This window comes from Pelodiscus sinensis, chromosome 7, assembly GCF_049634645.1.
Source record: "Pelodiscus sinensis isolate JC-2024 chromosome 7, ASM4963464v1, whole genome shotgun sequence".
Classification (NCBI taxonomy): Eukaryota; Metazoa; Chordata; order Testudines; family Trionychidae; genus Pelodiscus; species Pelodiscus sinensis.
Genome location: NC_134717.1, coordinates 7,419,962 through 7,433,225, shown reverse-complemented (window position 1 = coordinate 7,433,225; position 13,264 = coordinate 7,419,962). Strand labels below are relative to the sequence as shown.

The 13,264-nt window shown below is 45.0% G+C and overlaps 1 protein-coding gene across 6 annotated transcripts in view; it reads right to left on the bottom strand.

Moving 5' to 3' along the window:
- GLI2 (GLI family zinc finger 2) overlaps positions 1-13,264 on the bottom strand; it is a 278,389-nt gene that overhangs the window by 133,580 nt on the left and 131,545 nt on the right. The window lies entirely within an intron of this gene.

The following is a 13,264-nucleotide window of genomic DNA, read 5'->3' as shown; positions in this document are numbered from 1 at the left end:
TAGCCAGTACAGTTCTAATAGGGCAGAGAAGTTGAAGCGGGTTTCAAGTTGTTCTACGGAAGTGAACTCGTAGAGCCAAAAATGTGACCTCTCTTCCTGATGCAGCTCCTACATTACGGAGCTCTGCAAAAGCTATTTGCCACTAAGAGGCTTTCTTGTAAAACACAAATGAATACCAGCTGCACAGGCACACTCACAATGCAGCCGGTCTCTTTAGACATCTCATGCGTCTTTGGGAAAATCAGACTGCCTGGCAGGGAGTAAGAGGCTTGACTGTCTGGTGGAGACACTTGAGGAGTTGCAGAGTAAAAAGGCAGCAGTGTTTTCCCATGGAGGTGTCACTTGGGAAGCACACACAGTGCATGTTCCTCTGAGAGAAAAAGGAGGGAAAAATAGCATTTTATCATCTCCGACTTTTCATATTTTTTGTACATTAGCATGTAATTTGTTTTTGGCCAAGATGAATGGGTGAAGACTTACATTCACTTGGCTCAAATTCCGGTCTTCTAAGCAAAGCTGCCATTCAAGCAAACATACAGTCACAGCAGAAATTTGGCCACAGATATCAGTGCGGACTGCACATGCATATCCAACGGCTGTATTTGGCTCACGGTGTCTGTTTCTTTTTAAAGTTTTCAATTTACCTTGGAAATTATACTTTCTGGCACCCAATTAATGATTTTATTTAAAAAAATGCTGAATGTTCAAAACAGCAGCACACACGGCACATGCCAAGTGTCTCTCGTGAAGAGAGACAGTCCCTACTTTTAACCTAAATATTGACTTTTCTGACACCATGTGTATTGTTATTGTATGTCTATTTTCCCACTAAATACTTTTCGGGCTTTCCTCACCATGTAACTGGTATCTGCAGGTTTTATTTTCCCTTTGCTGAAGTTGTGGACCCCACAAAGGATGTCTAATGCATATTTGAACCGTCACGTAAATGAATGCGGTTGGTTTGAATAACTTTTGGGAGCCATAATAGTTATAAAAGCTAATGCCCATGAGAGTGAGGGTGGATGATCCAGTGATTAAAATGCTGAGGGCTCAAGAAACCCAGCCTCAAGTCTCTGCCACAGACTTCCTGTGTGATCTTAAGCAAGTCCCTTTTGCCTTTCTGTACTTAATTCCCAGCTGTAATGTAGGGATATCTTCCTGCCTCATAAGACCATTGTTGTCAATAAATACATAAACGACTGCATGGAGCTCGGATACTATGTAACAGGGGCTACCTCAGGATCCACAACACGCAGGCAAGAGCTGTTTACACTTTCGCACACTTGTGATGTTGGCCAAAGCACCTTAATCACAACTTCCAAAACACGGCATTATGAAGAAGGGGTACCCCGTGTCATGAACGGTACTAAAAATGTGGAGATTTGATGTGTACAAAGGTCCTTTTTTTAAAAACAGAGCCTCTTTGTTTTCTGATTGTACAGACTAAGGCACCATAGTAATTTAAATAAACAATTAATCTAATATTCAGCTTGCAGCATTGCCCCCTGAAATCATTTGTGGGTGCAAGTAACAAAATGTAGGCTTGATTGTGCCTGCCAACCATGTCGTCATTTAAATACCGAGAGTGCCTGCAATGTTGCCTGTAGGCAGAAAATGAGGGCAGGTTGGGGCCTCTTTATAATACTGACCCAAACTGTCAACCAGAATCTAACCCAGGGGTAAAGCTAGGCAAAGCTCAGCAGGACTGAAGTTTGGATTTAGTTAAGGATCCAAATGTTTCGCTGCTGCTTGACTTTGCCAGTTCAGCAGAGCTGGGGCATCTGCAGCAATATTTCTAGTGCTTAAGTCTCTGATCCTGACAAGAATGTGTAGGGGAAAAAAGAGGGGGGGGGGGGGAGGTTGACTTTAGATAGGCGTGAATTTCACAGTTTTTACTTTCGCCCATTGGCAGCAGAGATCTCTCAACTCATTTCACTTGAGCCCTAAATCCAGTGTGAATTGGTGATCTCGGGAATGCTAATCACTGCCCTGAACCTGACACTTTCACCTAAATAACTTTTGACGACTCTAATTATTCTTTAAACCACTGACTTTGCAATCATTATTAAATTCCCTTTTACAAGTCTCATCCTGTGCTAGCAGGCTGAACTGTACATGAACAGTGGGCTGCTAAGAAACAACAGTTGTAATATTACAGTCCAGCACAATACTGGCACTTTGGAGGAGTTGCAGGTGAAACAAAACACAGCAAGATTTTCCCCTAATTGGTTTTCCCCTATACAAACCCCTTCCACTTTGCTGAGCTATTTTAGTGAACATTTGGAAAATGCAAGGTTCCGTTATGGAACCGCACCAATACATCTGGAAAAAAAATCTTGCTTTGGAAGCAAAGAGATGGGTTTTACCGTAACTCCTGAAATGTATATTGAAATCTACATAATAATAATAATAATAATAATAATAATAATGATGATGCAAACCCCTCTGAAAATGAAGTAAATCTTCCTACTGGAAACTAGCGTTTCACTGGGATATACAGAAGCAGTAAAGAAACTTGAGTGTCCAAAAGCCAGCATGAAGCCAGCACAAAGCAGGCAGGGCTGGGCAGTTCCTTTTCAATACTTCGCCCTCGGGAACAATGGCTCTATTGCAGTCACTCTTTGCTTTTCTTCCAGTGATTAACATGCAGCCCATGCTTAGAAGAATGGGAATTTATTCTTCAGTTAAGACTCCAAAGGTGCTATCGGGTCAGGTGGCTAATCGTTAAATCAAACTGCTGTGGTCCTTGTTCAGTTCCCTATCAGCCGGGGCCAGGTTATTACTTGGGTTTATGCACAACAACAGCTTTGCTAAACATCCCACTAAAAAGAGGGTCAAAGAAAGACAAGAAAGTAATAGACAAACTATCAGCATCAAGCGAATGCTGCATTGCTTCACCCCCCCTCTCCCAACCCGGTCCTTAGGACCGCTCAGGCTAAGGGGGGGTTTCTTCAAGATTTTTGGCTTTTGTTTTTGTCAGCAGGGACAGTTTTTTCTTTTCTAATTCCACTCAAGGCTCCTTAGTGAATACTGTTAACTTATTCTTGTCTGGGTCTGGCTAATTCAGTTTCTTTCTTGATCTACATAGACTTACAATTCTGTGTTTTCTATAGGTGAACTCAGCCATAAGAAATCTCTTATACCCTCCCCCATAAAAGACAAGCTCTGAGCGGGTTCCTTCAAGACACATATAGTGACACTTCATGCAAAGTGTTCAGAAAGAATGTTAATTGTGGGAAGGGGCGCACACATTCTTAGAGCAAGGGGTTATTTGGAAATCCTGTAGTAGCTGCTGGAACAGGTATGTGAAAGGAGATTCTGTCAGTGCTGTCATCTGCTAACAATTCAAGATCTGTGTACTGTAGCGGACATGCCGACTCGCTGGTTGTTTCACAATGGAAAGCGACTGGGATTTTGCAATGAGGAAAGACGCAACGGTCTCCCCCCGGCTCCCCCACAGCGTCATCCTGCCTTTATTTCAGTTTCAGAATGTCAGTTTTCCAGAGAGCCAGTGGCATTAGTCCAAGGCTAGTCAGACTTAAGCTCATTCTGATCTCTTCTACCCGAGTTCTACAGTGAAGAACTCTGTAGGGAATATCCCAGGCACGGCCTCCCCAAGATGTGAACTGGGAGGCCATCCTTGTGGCGGTTGAATGCTTTAAAAAAAAAAGGTGGATACAAATGCTTAACTGAAATTGTCAAAGTAGAAAAATGATACTAAGCCTAGGGCCAGATATCCACGTTCGAAGATACTTTCTGCCTTTCTACTTCCTCCAAACAAGCAGTAGTCAAAACCCTCACGATTAACACTCCAGAGTTTTGAAAGAAACTTTTAAAATGTGTTTTTGTTCTAGTGGCTTGTCGATCCCAGGCAAAAACTCAAAACTAGGATTAGCGCCGAAAGTCTGTAGCCAGTAGACTGCTCTTCCTGCTTTCTCTTCCCTCCAGGATTAAAAACTTACTTTTAATTAATGTTGTTTCAAGGTGTCAAGATTAGCATTTTGACTTCATGTCAGCTCTGAAGGTGAGCAAGTAATGCAAGGGCCTTCAAATCATTTACATGGCTTAGCGGCCTGGTACAATATAGCTTTTGGACATGCAGCCTATGAATCAGGTAGAGGAACTTAATGAATGGTATGGAGTTAATGTCACACTGGGCCTCTACAGCAGTTTCTTATGGAGGACAGTCCCATAAGGAGTGGCTGCATGTAGGTTTGCCAGATGCTTTCACCAAAAATCCCGAACATGGCAAAAAAAAAAAATACCTCAACCAACCAACCAAAAAAAACCCACAACTCACCACTTGGAAGACCAAACTTAGTTGGGCAAAACAAAACAAAACCCCTGCAAACACGGAGACAAAAGTTGTTGAGCAAAGAAAAAAAAAAAAAAGCACACCACCTTTAAGAATCCCGGCGCTCCGCACTTTCCCCCGCCCAAGCCAGACATGGCACAGGAAGATTGTCCCCGCCGGCCTTCCGTCCAAGAGAAACAGAAAATATAGGACATTTTACATGTCCAGTATTTTCTGTTTTTTTTTAACTGGACAGGGACCCAAAAAACAGACTTTCCGGGAGAAAACCGCACATCTGTCAACCCTAGCTGCATGCTGACAGTCACACCCTTAGGGTATGTCTACACTACCCCCCTAGTTCGAACTAGGGGGGGTAATGTAGTCATACGGAGTTGCAAATGAAGCCCGGCATTTGAATTTCCCGGGCTTCATTTGCATAAAGCCATCCGGCGCCATTTTTAAATGCCGGTTAGGTCGGACCCCGTGCCGCGCGGCTACACGCAGCACGTACTAGCTAGTTCGGATTAGGCTTCCTAATCCGAACTAGTTGTACACCTCGTTCCACTAGGCGTACAGCTAGTTCGGATAGGAAGCCTAATCCGAACTAGCTAGTCCGTGCCGCGTGTAGCCGCGCGGCACGGGGTCCGACCTAGCCGGCATTTAAAAATGGCGCCAGCCGGCTTTATGCAAATGAAGCCCGGGAAATTCAAATCCCGGGCTTCATTTGCAACTCCGTATGACTACATTACCCCCCCCCCCCAGTTTGAACTAGGGGGGTAGTGTAGACATACCCTTAGTGAGGGTACATTGGCATCGGGGACAGCATTTCCAAAAAATGCTTTGTGTAGGCAGGAGTTGTGTCAGCAGATAGAACTTAATACAGGATTAAACTGCACCTTGCAAAGACTAGGGGAGAGGAGGCAAGAAGTGAAAGACGTCATGGACCAAGAAACTTATGGAAAGTCCTTGGCAGGGGATGCAAACTGAGGAGACAGGAGACAACTGCAAATGACACCCTTGAAAGCAACCTCCATTTACACCAGCTGAGGATTTGACTCGGAACAGCTTTAGAAGCAAAGCCACGGAAACCAATCCAGTGGGGGTAAATCCCACCTCTGCAGAGCACCCAACTGGTTCTGAGTCCCAATACAAAGTTTCAACGTATTGTGAAAACAAGTCTCCACTCCCCGAGCTCCCTACGGGACCCTTATTAACCCCTTCCCAGTGCTGAAAGGCTGAAAGGTCCATATGGTAAAGCACCTGGGTGGAGCTTAAGCTTTGCAGACTGATAATGGGGAGTTTCTGAACTACACACCAATTGGACACCCAATACACCCAGGGTTGTATGAGTAACATATGTTGCGTCCTTCCTGCATGCTCTGGCAGCAAGTTCAAATGAAACAGGACTGTCTGAAAAACCTTGCCCTTAAAGGTCAGACGCAACAAGCGTCTAGGCCCTTTCGGAGCCTTACAAAGACTCTGGTCTGAGGGGAAATTATGGCGAGTAAAAAAAATGAAGCAGAAGTTTGACCGCAGCTCTGACCCCTGATTGAAAATGCTTCATTGCTAGTTTAACCACAGGCAGACAGACATGATTTAAACCAGCTTTTTCCTTCCTTTCGCCATCCAGAGGGAGGGAGCTAGGTTTCTTTTCCTGCTCCTGAGGAGTATAAAACATTTATCCACCCACTGTAGCCAAGGTAATATTTCACAGCCACTGATTCTGAATTTGGAAAGGGGGTATTAAGCCTAATGGTGGAATTGAAGCAACCTCAAATGAATAATAGTAACTTAGCCTCACATAGCACTGTTCCTCTACATAGCAAAACATGCACTCCACCTCAAAGCACTTTACAAAAGCATGTGTGTGTCATTATCCACATGGACAAACTGAGGCTCAAAAACATGACATGACTTGCCAAAAGTCACTCAGCAGGTCAGCTGAAAGTTGGAACCTCAGGCCGTATGAGTCCTCATCCAACGCCCCAGCCACTGGGCCAAAATTTCCATTAAACAAAGAATCCATTTAAGCTGCTCAGGTTCGGACTATTTTTATTTATACCAGGTACATCACCAGTGCTCAAAAAACAAAGATATTTCCCCTGGCACCTATGCATTTTGTAATCCTCCAACACCAGGTTTCCAGCCACTGTATCAGCTGATTTCTTCCCTATCAGGAGGCTAAAAAATTCAGTCTCACAATGTTCAGAGATGAATGAAAAAACAAAATAGCACTCTACACCCCTACACCAGAGAGAATAATGGAAAAGACTCGACTTCTCTACTCGTAAAAGCTGGTGAGGCGCTTCCACTTACCAGAAACTTTAATACTATTAACATTATTCCTATTTTGTAGGAACTGTAGCTCACAAGAGACTCAGCTTTACAAATATGTCATTACCTGACATTTAGCAACGATTTTCTGCAGAGGATGAGGCATAACACAAAGTTTGCAAATTATTAAAGACAGACAAGCATCAAGTGAATCACAACAACTGCAAAACAAGCCAAACAAGTACACACGCTGAATTGCTTTAAAGAGGCCACACAGGAACTTACCTCTGTGCATAGTATGAAAATAAATTTTCCACCACCTTTGGATTGCTTCACTTCACTGGACAGGAGGACTGAAGAGACTTGAACATGTATGAGAGTACACACAGGAAAATAAATAGCTTATTCATCTATTGATTAGCTGAGGGCAGCCATAGTGGGGTCAAGAAATTAGACTGGGCAGCTCTTCCAGGCTTTATTGCTTGTAAGTGAATCATTTAACAGAAGAAAAAAATAAGTATAAATCTTCTAGGAGACACGTTTCACTAGCAGCTACCTTCTGAATCACATGCCAAGTAAGCCAAGAGACAGTTTGTGAATGCATGTCCAAAGCTTCTTAGCAAACTGTCATATTGATCTAGCACAGCCTAAGGAAGCCTAAGAAGACTCAAGGAGTTTGGGCAAATGCTTGTATTAGTGTTCCCTTCCTCTTAAGAGTTTGCTGAGACGGCACTTCAGTGTTTCCCAAGTAGTGCACCTCCGACCCTGGCAATCCATCAAGTGAATGCAAATTGTGGACCAGACAAAACCAGGCAAACAGCAATGCTGCTTAATAATAATGTACTCCCAAAGAGAAGGACTTCCCCGACAATGATTACTGTGTACACATTTAAACTAAACACCCAAACTTCTTATTAGCCTCATCATGATTTGTGTTTTTGTTCCCTTTGAAATGCTCCTAAGTAAATGGTAGAAGTTTACTCAAGGCTAACCTCAAACAGTAGGCTTTCTGAACTATGCAAACGAATAAAAGTCGAGCTCTCTATATATAGACAGCTCACATTTATTGTAAGTTCCCTTTGAAAACCAACACCGGCAAAGTGAAGTTAAGGAGCATGATTTAAAAAAAAAATAAACTTGGCAATCACCATTCTCTTCACATTTGTCTAATTTAGTGAGGATCATTTTGCAAAGCACCATTGGGTAAATGCCCCTCAATGGCTGTCTCTAGCTATGCAATTCGGATACAGTGATTAAAAGCAATAAGATCTGCACAAGTTGTTTCTGCTGCCAAAACCATTTGGTCTCTTCTCACCTGTTACTTTCCTCACTTAAATGTGTGTGTTTATTTCTTCATTGGTTTTTTAAATACTGGAAGGGATCCTCAGACCATGTGATGTGCCCATCTAGAGAAGAGAGTTTAAAAATCTAAATACATGAAAGACTTGGCTGTGTCAGCTTGTTTTATGAACACTCATAAAAACGAAACGTTTATTACAAGATGGGGCCATCACAGATTACCCCACCCCTTTTAATGGATCATGTGGGCCTAGCGCAAGGAATGGGGTCACTCTCCATGACGGGGGTGCCTAGTTGCTATGATATTATGAATAAAATATTTCAGTTGCCTGGGTTATTTTGAAATGGTTAATCCACCTATAGGCCAATGAAATTGTTGCTCATGGATTTTCACCTGAGTAAGCAACACCACTTCCTAACCCAGTGAATGCTCATGTCTTTTATAACAGGACTAACACTGGTGATATATGCTTTCAAATCTGGTTTCTTTGAACATGGACTATTGCAAATGACGCTTGTAGTTTGTTGGTCAAAAAGTCTCCGCTACATGAAATATCTCTGTTTGAAGGAAACTCCATGTATCTGGCTATGTATGTAGCCAGATACACGGAACACGAGCTGGTGAGTATGTATGCATAGCCATGCCCTCTGCTGGATGGAATGAGATCTAATTTACTGTGTGTCAAGTCCATACTGGTAACAGATAAAAAAACGGAGAGTAATGCACTTACAAAGAAATGGTTTTCATTTCCCAGTGCCCAAGATTTTACAGATGATATATGTAATACAAAAATGGGTTAGGGCTGTAACACTAAATTCCTCCAGTAATTAAAAAGGAGGAAAAAAGTGCAAGCAGGGACATATAGTGTCGGGGTGAGCAATACTTTGAAGGGGGGGCCACGTCACAAATTTCTGAAGTGGCGACAGGTTGCCCTGGAAGGGGTGGGGCCTCAGGCAGAAAGGACGGGCCAGAAGGCTTCCCATGCTCCCCCGTCTATAGACCCGGGGACCAAGGGAGCGTGTGAAGTCTTTGCTCCTGCCCCCAGCCCACCAGTTCATAGAGAGAACCCCCCAGCTGTTTGGAACAGCTGGTGGTTCCCGCTAGGTGCCGCGTACCCGTGAAGGCGGGAAACCCCCCCCCCCCCCCCCCCCGTAAGCCAATCAGAGCCTGGGAACATGTGAAGCTTTTCGGCCCTTACCCCCACCCTGCCAGGGGTGTGCGGTGCCCAAATGGAAACGCCAGCTGTTCTGTACAGTTGACAGTTCCCTATGAATCACTGGGCCCCAGAGCAACTGCCCTCTTTGTCGGTGAGCCTGTTTATCACTAATAATGCCACCGGCAGTCTTGGTGTCCTTCTCGAGCATTTTGGCAACTCAGCCAGAGAGAACTATGGAGGACTCTTTAGTCTACAGCACTGCACAAAGTGACCCTTCTTGGCACTTATAGAACTTACACTGTGAAATCATTTACCTTGTTCTAGAGCAGGGGCTAGTATATATTGTGGGCCCACCTATGCCCCGAGGCTGGGCCAAAAATGAGTGCAGTATGTGGGAGGGGGCTGCTGGAAAGTGGGCTTAGGGTGTGGGGTCAGGACAGGAAGGAGGTTGCAGGAGTGGGTTGGGGGTTGGTGGGCCTGGGAAGGTGGTAGGGTGCAGGAGTGGAGTGGGGTGCAGAGTCTGGGCAGGAGGGGGCCACAAGGCTTGAGTGCCAGCTCCTTAATGCTGGGGGGGGGGATCTCTGACCCCTGGGGGCCAGGTCTAGGCAAGCCAGGGCCTGGATTCAGCCCCTGGGCCATAGGCTCCCCACCCCGGTTATACAACAAGCTTGAATATGTGCAGCCACACAGCCCTACCACAGGATGTTAGGAACAGGCAGGCACAGCTGCATATGGCTTCTGTGCTGCTCAGATCCTAACAATATTTTTTTCCCTTGGGGGGATGGGAAAGGAGGGTATAAAGCTGTCTACAGTGCACATGCTGAGGTTCTGCACAAAACAGGCTGTCAGAGCCACCTGGCCTGAAAACTAGGGGTGCACTTGGACAGCTCTATGACAATGCTCCCAAGCACTCCTGCACAGTAGGATGGAAATACCATATGCTGTTTCTACTACTCGCCTTCACTTTCATGCATTCCACCGATTCCATAGTTGAGGACATAGATCGCGGCCGCTGCATTCTGTATGCACCATGGTAGAAACTGGGAGCAAAACATCACTGAAGTCGATGGAGTTACACTAGTGCCAAGCTGCTTTAAATCCGGAAGCAGGCCCTCTTGTCTAAGATTGTTCCTGCCATATTACCAGCTCCGGGGCAAGTCTAAAAAACTTGGCTTTTGCTCCTGATGGGACAGGCGATTCCAAAATGATGGGCTCACTAAGACATGATTAATGAAGACCCAGCAACACGGCCTTGTCCACTATCAAAGATTCCAAATATCCACTTCAAATGCCCCAAAATGAAGAGCTGTGCTCTTCTATGGTATTGGTTCAGGTTCATCGCTCCATGATAGATACAGATAGCACGCTAATGTGTCAAAACCATGTGGCAGTATTAAGCTGGGGATAAAAGTAAAACCACAAAAGACATCAGCCTCCATATATATAATGGAACAGGAAGAGACCCCCCCCCCCTCCGATGAAGGGGAGGGAACAAGGGCAACTACTTTGGGGTCTGGTGATTCAAAAGGGCCTGGGGGCTTCCGGCTGCCACCAGTGCTACTACAGCGGGGAGGGGAGGTGGCAATAAGGGGCTGGCTGCCCAAGACCCGCCCCTTCTGCCCAAAGTCCCACCCCTTCCAGGAGCACAGAGCCATCACCCCCACCTACCCCAGGTCTCGGCCTTGTCACCCCTCTTGGGAACTGGGATAAGCCTCTTGGCCCAGATTCCAGTCAACGTTTGAGCTAGGTTCCCGGTAGTATGGTTACCAGCATAAGCCTGTGTTGGTCCACGTTTCTCCACAAGCCACCCTAGCCCTTGTGCGAAAACTCTTATTTGGCCCAGCTACTAGTTTCTCTATGGGATTGGCCCAACATTTTCCTGGCCTTGACTTGATGGGTGTAAATGTGTCTACATGCCTTATTGGTTCTGGCTAATGTGCCTCAATACCACAGTTCCCAAGCAGGAAGCCATTGATGATTGGGTGTGTGCAATATATAAAATAGGCTGTGGCACACCATCCTCTATTACTAGAAGTGCATTGGCAACGTTATCTGGCACAGTGACCCGTGACTTTGAGGTAAGCCACACTCCAAATTGGTACCTTTCTCGAGACTAGGTTGAACAGAGAGGGTATTGGTACTCAAAACCTTTAAACAGGCATTTCAAGAGCATCTACCAATTATGGGCGCTCACCTTGAGCCACCTGGTACCCAGACCAGCGCTGGGGGCAGTTGTGAGGTTCTCATTAAAATTAACCCTTCATTCTTTGAGTCTTTTTAACTAAGGGGAGGCAAACCCATTAGGGCAACTAGAAGCTGAGTCTCCAAGGATACAGATACTTATTAAATGCAGTTCTTTTTATCCTCAGCTCAACTTGCATAGCAGGTTCATAGACTTGACTTTTGACTAACAAGAGATTCTAGTCCTGAAGATGATAGGAACTGGGGGGGAGGAGGGAGGAGTGCACGCATATGCATGCATCCAAAGGCCAGGCTGGAGCTCAGTTTGGACCATACCACACACTAACACACCCATTATTTTTCCTTGATGGCTCTTGTCATGGAGATGGGGAGCAAAGGGCTGATAAGTGAGGAATGAGAATGGGGTCTTGGACACCTAACTCCCTTAAGCCCATTTAAAATTCAGTCTAAACTACTAAATATTCTGGACTTGGAGACTTCACATGCTAGGGAGATTTAAATGGTTTTACAAAATTGTACAATACACTCAACTTCCACCTGCCTATATGTTTGCAAAAATCAAAACTGACTCCTGATTCCATTCACAGTTACACAGATTAGAGGCACGAGACAAATTACAGTGCATTCTTTAAGAGTCAGCCTTGCTCATGTTCAATGCAGACAAACTAACTGTCCTGTAACTAAGGAGACAAACTCGCTCGCTCTCTCATTTTGTTTTAAGTCGCCACCCAGAATTAATGTCTGTACAGAAATATGAGAAGAACCACTGTAAGATTTTCCTATACATCAGAAAAACCAGTATTAGAAACTGAGCAAGGAAACAAAGAGATGAACCAGAGGGAAAATGAAACCAGGGTGTTTTGTTTTGTTTTTATTTTGTTTTAATTAGGACTTCAGAAGAGAGATTAGAAGGATAAGCTCTGTTTGTATGGGCGTCTGAGTGAGACAAAAGATGGTTCAGGAATGAGAGTTAAGACAGAGGGTGGATTTGAGCAAGATAGAAAGGGCCTTTTAAAAGGCCCAAAAAATTCTGGAATTAGCTATGCTCTGACTTTCTACCTACCACGTATAGTCACTTAAAATTGGTATTTTATAGTCTATAAGCTTGTTTTACGGTTTATCTTTACTAGTGAGTTTGCCTGAAGTGCTTGATAAATTTCCTCCAGGGTTTTACAAAGGCTGGTGTATATCTACTTTCTATTGTTGAAGTGGTGAACCAATTAATACAGTTGCATTGCTTATTTTGAGAAGTGCAAGACAGTATATCCCAGAGATGCAGTGCTGGGCCTGGGAGGGGTGGGAGTGGTGATCTGCCTGGATCCTTACTCTGAGAGATTCATGAGTGACTCCAGAAGCATTCGGGCAATCTAGCCACTGGGAGTGTGCAGTTGTGATGCTGAGTGGGAACAGCACCTGGAGGGTGCTGCTGGTCACTAGCTTGGCACTGGGAGATGCAGCTCAGGCTGGAGAGAGTTCAGGAGGCAGAGCGGTCCCACAGCCCCAGGCTGCACCCCAGAGATCCTGTCACAATGTCTTCACTTCAGAATAGTGATAGAAATGTAGCCGTGTTAGTCTGGTGTAGCTGAAACAAAATACAGGACTATGTAGCACTTTAAAGACTAACAAGATGTTTTATTAGATGATGAGCTTTCATGGGCCAGACCCGCTTCCTCACTTCAGAGTTACTCATGTGATCAGCATCCGAGTGAGCAACTGGTTCAGCCTAGCACGAGTGTGAATAGTCACACTGCAAAGTCATACCCGGGTTAGTGTGTCCTCTCTGGTGTTGCCCTGTTGTGTCTGTCACTAGGGGGACATAACCCATGGGTCTTTCTGCTTCAGTAAGCGGAGCTGCTCTGGGATTCTTTCACAGTGAATTGTGGGAGATCCTGAGCATGCAGGAGATTGTATGGAGGCACTGGTGGACCATCGGCACTTGACTGATCTAGCCTGTGGTCCCCATTGCAAAGTGGGAGGGTTACCAGGCTAACTGGAGGCTTCACATGGGTAGCCTACAGCCCCAGATTAACAAGGAAGC